The sequence below is a fragment of the Triticum dicoccoides genome, chromosome 5B (assembly GCF_002162155.2).
Source record: "Triticum dicoccoides isolate Atlit2015 ecotype Zavitan chromosome 5B, WEW_v2.0, whole genome shotgun sequence".
In the NCBI taxonomy this organism is placed as follows: Eukaryota; Viridiplantae; Streptophyta; class Magnoliopsida; order Poales; family Poaceae; genus Triticum; species Triticum dicoccoides.
Window position 1 is genome coordinate 613873508 of NC_041389.1, and position 6225 is coordinate 613879732.

General features: G+C 43.0%; 1 long non-coding RNA gene across 1 annotated transcript; it reads right to left on the reverse strand.

Moving 5' to 3' along the window:
• Positions 1-281: 281 nt before the first annotated feature.
• On the reverse strand, positions 282-805 carry LOC119306342. Its single transcript, XR_005148926.1, has 3 exons — positions 707-805; positions 540-613; positions 282-459 (listed from the first exon to the last, which is right to left on the reverse strand). It is a non-coding gene; the product is annotated as an uncharacterized LOC119306342 (long non-coding RNA).
• Between the last annotated feature and the right edge of the window lie 5420 nt (positions 806-6225).

The window sequence follows — 6225 nt, forward strand, 5'->3', positions numbered from 1 at the left end:
AGTGATCACTATAGTTTTCAGATAAGTTTCTTCAGACATCAAGCACTGGACTAAATTCAGACAGCCACAAACAACTAATTTGAACAGCAAGCACTGGACTAAATTTGGACAGCAAGAATAACTAAATTTGGACATCATTTCCTTTGTTTTTTGGACATCCACAAACTGATTTTGACATGAAAGATGTCACAAATCAGGTTAAGCACAAATATCACATCCACAAACATAAGGACTTATCATCATTGAATGACACGATTACAAACTTGCGATAACAATTCCAATTCCATGGCAATTGACAAGTTGAACATAACACAAATGAGAGGTTCATCTCCAAGCTAGCAGTGACAATTCATAGTTCATGACAAACATAACAGAAATGCAAAAGTAGCCTTCACATGAGAAAGATCACTTTGACATTCATCTCCAAAATAGCAAGATCAACATCCACATGATGAATGTCTACAAGTAAGATAAGCAACATTCACATAAATAATATTTGGTATCGTATGACAAGTGAAACATGTAGGAAGAATAGTTACCAATCGTTGATCTCCTCCACCACAGTGGGTAACTTGATGTTCTCAACATCATCCTCTTCATTCTCATCCCTCGGCTACAAGTGTGGAAGTTAGACAAATGCTCACATCACATACAACAAGACCAAAAAAGAAATAAAGCAAAGGTAAGGAAAAGATGGCAAACATACCACCAGATTCAAGTCAACATGAGCACCCTTGATATAACTTGCACCACAAACTAATGCCTCCACCATAACTGGTTTTAACGAACTCCTATAGTAATCTAATACGACACAAGTTGACAAACTAGTTTGAGGATGAGAAGTTGACAAGTTTATATCCAAAGTTCAATAGTATGAGTTGACATACATAAAATCCTCCCAGTCGTGCTGAAGGTAGATTCCGAAGACATGGAGGTAGCCGGGATAGTAAGGAACCTCTTGGCTATCTTGGCCAACATTGGGTACCTTGGAGCATTGTATTTCCACCAACCAAGAAGATCAAGAGCTTGTTGCGAGGGGCAACCTCATCCTCTAAGTAGTTCCTCAACTCACTCTTTGATATTCTTGTTGAACGGGACGATAAGAAGGACTCGTACCCAGCTTGAACCGGGATACTAGGAATGTTTGTAGAGGAAGATGAGCTTTCTCCATTTCCAGCTCGCTTATTTTGAGCAACACATTTGTCATACAAGGCTGCCAACTCTTTCTCCACAGTTTTGATCTCAGTCCTAAACCTCGTACTTCCTTCTCCATATAGTTATCCAAAGGCCCACTCTATGTAAGCCATCTTGTACCTAGGATCAAAGATGATAGCATTGGAGTGAACTAGAAAGCATATGAGTAAAAAAACAGCAACCACGGGAGTAAAAATAGCAAGCATGTGTACCTAGGATCAAAGATGGTTGCGATCACCATGGCATTGTTCTTTTCTTCCCAATATTTGTAAAACTTCTCCAACATTGCTTCACCCATTTCCTTGTAGTGGTCACTGTCACTAGCCATTGCATGTTTGATTGCAAGCTTGACACCAACAATGTATGGGTAGAAGATGTTTGAAGTGGGATGTAAGCTTCCTGAAAATGCTTTTGTCACCTCAGCCAAACTCTCAAGTAATGGAGAGATAAGGTCATACATGTCCCACTCTATCTTTGTCGGCGCCCAAGCATAGTTGGCATTCGAACCAGCATGAGAGGTAAAGGCTTCCTTATATCCACGGGCAGTGCTAATCATCTTAAAGGTTGAACTCCACCTTGTTTTACAATCCAAGTGTAAATGATTACCAACTTTGACACCCAATCTTTTGCAAGTGGCAACAAAAGCATGGAGACGAGAAGGTGACCTCTTGAAGTACTTCACCGTCTCTCTCAAGCTGTTTATCAAATTATCTAAAATCGTTGTCCCATCTTGCACGACCAAGTCGAGGATGTGTGCACAACAACGGATATGAAAATATTGGCCTTCGAAGTCCTTACCTACAAAAGACAATTTTTATATGAGCAAAATAGCAAGCATGTGAGCACAAACATCAAACATATGAGCACAAAGAGCTTCTATATGAGCATAGCAACAAGCATATGACCAAAAACAGCAAGCATGTGAGCAAAAATAGCAAGCATATGAGCACAAAGAGCTTCTATATGAGCATAGCAACAAGCATATGAGCAAAAACAGCAAGCATGTGAGCAAAAACAGCAAGCATGTGGGTAAAACCATCACGCATATGAGCATAAATAGCTTCTATATTAGCATATTCAGCAAGCATATGACCAAAAATAGCAAGCATATGAGCAAAAACAGCAAGCATATTCAGCAAGGATAGAATCATACCTCTCCGAAACAAGAACTTGGCCTTCAAAGCATCGACCGCACCATCATTGTTTGAAGCGTTGTCAAGTGTGACAGACATAATTTTGGTCTCAATATTCCATTCTGTCACAACCGCATAGAGAGCATCCGCAATGACATTTCCAGAGTGAGGAGGATCCAACTCTATGAAAGCAAGCACACAGGTTTGTAAGTTCCAATTCCCATCTATATAGTGTGCAACCACACACATGTAAGATAAGGTTTGGTTGCTTGTCCACAAATCTGTAGTTAGACATATGGAGCTCACACCCTTTAGGAGAGATTTAAGAACCTCTTTTTTGTTCTTGTAACCCCTCATGCACTCGGCTCGTATTGCCTTCCTTCCAATGGGTTTATAATTTGGATTCATGCACTTCATCAGAATGTTGAACCACTCATGTTCAACCATTCTAAATGAATACTCATGCACACATATCATCTTAGCAATAAGCTCCTTGATGATTCCTTGGTTGTACTCAATAGAGGGTTGCATTGTTGGACCACTTGTTGGACCATTGATTTTGCGCAGTTCAAGAGTTGTTTGGATGGCATTCCTAGCGATCTTGTCCCTTAAACCTTCACATTTTAAAATATGCCTTCCAATAGTTGAGGTGCTGCCACCTTCCGTATACGCATACCTCTTTTTGGGACAATAATTACAAACAACCTTCAACACAATCTCTCTGGGATGCTCCATCAATGGCTCTTTGACCTTGTGAAAATGGGCCCAAACATCAGATGACATCCTAACAGGAGCATTGGCTCTTGGCCTCTTGTTCTTTTTCCTTTCTCTTGCCTCCTCCTCACTAGATACAACATGAACAAGTGATTCCTCGGACATAGTATCACCTTCTAGTTCATCAGCTGATTCCTTATACCCTTCTGATGTATCATCATCCGACATATCAGCACTCGGTTGTGGTGGGCCTATAAATAGATTTTGCTCCTCATATTCCTCATCGTCCTTGTCCTTGTCCTCATCCATGTCCACGTCCTCATCCTCATCCTCCTCCTCGTCCTCGTCCTCCTCCTTCTCCTCTTCATCTACCACCTAACACACATGAGCACACAAATAAGCATCAAGCATCACCTATATGGTTATATGGAAATATGGCTACATCAAGCATCAAGTAAAGCAATCTTACAATAGTAGAGGCAGCGGCATCCGCGGCACGCACGCCGGCACCGGTGCGGTCGGGGAGACGCCTCGGAGGTGGAGGGTGTTTTTTTAACCTACAAATCAACTCTCCCGTTGGGTTTTTGGGAAAGTCTTTCGCCTTCCTAATCTGCACCTTAGGCTTCCTCTTCTTCCTCAGAACCGGCGGAGGCAGCGCCGAATCTTGCCTAATTAGGTAATTCACGCTTTTCTCCTTTGCCTTCGCCTTCGCATTCTCCTTACCAGCACCCTTTCCCTTCTCATTCCCCTTCTCCTTCACCATTATCTACAAAAAACAGCACATAATATCTGCAGTCAGTACATTAATCAAGCTCAAATAATTCATCTTCTTCTTTTTGTAGCATAGAAAATCATCTAGTACTAGTGCAAATAAACATAATTATCTCCTGACCATTATCTACAAAAAAATAGCACATCAAACAGGTACAAATCATGGACGTGGAGGCTGAAATTTATATTGATTAAAATTATTTTCAACTTGTTAGATACTCCTGGAGTACATAATTATTTTCTGCTTGTTACATACTCCTGGAGTACATAATTCTACTTGTATTTAGGGAGTTCACATTTAGTCTGAATTTTATATGGGTACATAATTCTACTTGTATTTAGGGAGTTCACTCACAAAATTTCATACATGGCCTACTTGATTTAATATTTTGGGTATCCTTTACAGGTAGAGACATCAGACATCTGATATTTGGATTCAGAAAAAGAGAGATCCCAACTTTGCAGTGCCCCCCGTATTACTATCAGGTCAAGCAACACCTGGTGCCTATATGCCAAATCATGGGAATGCATCTTTCAGTGCTACAGCTCAATCCTCTCATGCACAATTCCCACGCCTGTACCATCCGCAGCAGCCTCCCTCAATCGTAAGCCCACATCCCATGGTACAAGTTAGAGAAATATTACCTCTTCCTCTTCGTGGCGCTTGGTGAGGAACCAGGGAAGGGCGGACCGACGGCGTGCTGGCCTTGCTGCCTCCCCACGGCGTGCTGGCCTTGTTGCCTCCCTGATGTACACGTGCTCCTCCAGCTCCGACTCGGACGAGATGGCGCCGTCGATGAAGGGAGAGGCCGCGGGCAACGGCGCCGTCGCCTTAGGGTTAGGGTTAGGGATCGAAGTAGAACAAAGGATTCAGAATAAAGGAGGAGGTGCTGCCGAATCGAGCGAGCAGGGGAATGGAACGAGGGGAGGGGGATTGCTCGGCTCGGGGGCTCGGGGCCTCAATGTGTTAGACAGTTGATGGGCCTTGGGCCATCGGTCGGCCCGGTTAAAGACCGGACCAGACCAAATTTTTTTCAGTCTCTTTTGCTGGGCTCGGACCGGCTTATTTTCCTATCGGGCCTGGACCGTACAGGCCGGTCCTAAACGGGCCACGAGCAGGCCGCAAAGCCTGCTCGTGCCGTCCAGGCTGATCTGTCATGTTCCTCCGCAGGTTTACACCGGGCTCATTTGGCTCTGGCAACGTAGCATTCTCACCGGCCAGCATCATTACAACCGAAGACATCACCGGCCTGTTCCTAGGCTGCACATCGACGCACATGAGAGCAACCTGTATGCACCTCTGCACCTGGCTGTGATCGCAGTTGCTGCCCATCGCATCATCCAGGACCTCCGTGCTCCTGCCTTCCACAACATCCACACCTAAAAGATGGTCAGCATCATCATCATTAGCAGCACAACTAACCAAAGATCTGCCACTGGTGGCAGCTAATTAATTTATCATGCTGGCACTTACATAACTGTAGAGGTTTAGATCAAGCTCGCGTCATAAAAGCCTCGGATTTTCTCGCCGGTGATGATTTCCAGCACCATGACGCCAAAGTTGTAGACGTCGTATTTGATTGATAACACGCCGTCCATGGCGTATTCAGGGACAGGTAACCATTGATGATCGACCGCCACCTCACAAGTTGTTGCTTTGCAACAAATTGATGAACTGAACTGACCAAATATGAAGGTATCCAAGCTGTTGTTTTGCATGAACTCGTAAACGAGCAACCTCTCATCGGTGTCGATGCAGTAGCCGAGAAGCCCGACATCTGTTTTTTGAAACAACAAAATAAATTATATTCTCAGTGTATTACCCTAGTTAGTCAGAAGTGCGCAATCAGTAGATAAATGTATCTGAATAATAGATGTAAATGAGGCAACAACCAAAGTTCCTTCTTGAAATCAGATAAAAAGGTGGAAGATATGAAGTGCAGCAACGGCTTTTGCGATATGAGAAACGCTAGCTTGTATAAAAATCATTATGTAAAATATAAAAAGTTAGAATGTGTGGTTACAAGTTTGCAGCTATTCGAGCAATTCAGATCATTATTAATTAACCTGGCCGAGGATCCTCCTAAGATATATAACATAGTAGGCTCAAGCAATTGTTAGCTTCATTCTGTAAATCCTAGAGATGTATGCAAGGTGAGCTGTTTTACGGTGATTGGGTTAGTACTCAGAGTACTTAGAAGTACTTACATGTCTGATCACGTCTGATTTTTATTAGCCGTCCGATCTTGCGGGGAATTTTAATTGATTAAATTTAATATGTTAATTGCGATAAGGGCATAATGGTCCAGGGGGAAATATCTTTTCTTGAACCGATCACCTGAGGACCAGATCCATGTCTACTCGATCTAGTTCAGAATCCTCCTCCGATGTATTTGTCACCACTCGCCGCTCC